Here is a 1,409-nt window from a genome sequence, read left to right on the forward strand (position 1 = left end):
GGCATGGTGGTGCGTGCCTGTAATCCCAGCTGCTGGGGAGGCTGAGGCAGGAGAATCTCTTGAACCCAGGAGGTAGAGGTTGCAGTGAGCCAAGATCAGGCCCCTACAACCAGCCTGGGCAAAAGAGCCAGACCCTGTCTCCAAAAAAAAAAAAAAAAAGTTACACAGAAACAACACTGAACAAAATGTTATTCAAAGGCTTGCTTATATGTGTACATACACAGTCATACGCTGTTTAGCAACTTTTTGGTCAACAATAGACTACATATATGCCAGTGTTCCCATAAGATTATATTACTGTATTTTTAATGTACTTTTTCTATGTTTAAATACATTTAAATATCATTGTGTTAGAGTTGCCTCCACTCTTCAGCACAATAACATGCTATACAGGTGTGTAGCCTAGAGCAACAGGCTGTACCATATAGCCTAGGAATGTAGTAGGCTATACCATCTAGGTTTGGATAAGTACACTCTGATGTTCATACAACAAAATCGCCTAATGTTGCATTTCTCTGAACATATTCCTGTCATTAAGTAATGCATGACTGTATCTACACTTAATACGCATAATAAGTATTTGTATATATATATAGAGAGAGGAAGTCTGTGATTTAAAGATTAATGTTCATATTTGATGAAAAATTTTATATCCTTTTCTTCTCATTTGAAATTATTATTATTTTTTTGAGACGGGGTTTCACCATGTTGACCATGTTGACCAGGATGGTCTCAATCTCTTGACCTCGTGATCTGCCCTCCTCGGCCTCCCAAAGTGCTGGGATTACAGGCGTGAGCCGCTGCACCTGGCTGCTCATTTGAAATTATTAAAGGTTGAGTATCCCTAATCTGAAATCCAAAATGCTTCAAAATCTGAAACTTTTGCACATTGACATGATGCTCAAAGGAAATGCTTATTGGAGTGTCTTGGATTTCAGAGTTTTAGATTAGGGATGTTCAACTGGTAAGTATAATGCAAATATTACAAAATCTGAAACACTTGTGGTCCCAAGCATTTCGGATAAGGAATACTTGTATTTACTTAACAAAAACTTTGTAAGACCTAATTTATGTCTTAAAAAAGGCAACATCCTTTTTTTTTTTTTTTTTTTTTTTTTTTTATAATTTTAGTATCAGGAGAGAGCTGGAGTAAAGGCAGCATCTTTCTTACAGTTAACTGTGAGATAGGCAAGAACAGGTGGCTTCAGAGACCTTTGAGCCATCTCGCCCCCAAACTGCCCTCCCAAAAGTGAGAATCATTGTTAAAATATTCAAACCAGGGCCGGGCGAGGTGGCTCAAGCCTGTAATCCCAGCACTTTGGGAGGCCGAGGCAGGTGGATCACGAGGTCAAGAGATCGAGACCATCCTGGTCAACATGGTGAAACCCCGTCTCTACTAAAAATACAAA

At 39.1% G+C, this 1,409-nt stretch overlaps 1 protein-coding gene across 1 annotated transcript in view; it reads left to right on the forward strand.

Annotated features, from left to right (window-relative positions):
- Positions 1–1,409, forward strand: part of SOCS7 (suppressor of cytokine signaling 7) — a 45,605-nt gene that overhangs the window by 24,284 nt on the left and 19,912 nt on the right. The gene's annotated exons all lie outside the window — the stretch shown is intronic.

Source organism: Cebus imitator, unplaced genomic scaffold, assembly GCF_001604975.1.
Source record: "Cebus imitator isolate Cc_AM_T3 unplaced genomic scaffold, Cebus_imitator-1.0 Scaffold228, whole genome shotgun sequence".
Taxonomy (NCBI): domain Eukaryota; kingdom Metazoa; phylum Chordata; class Mammalia; order Primates; family Cebidae; genus Cebus; species Cebus imitator.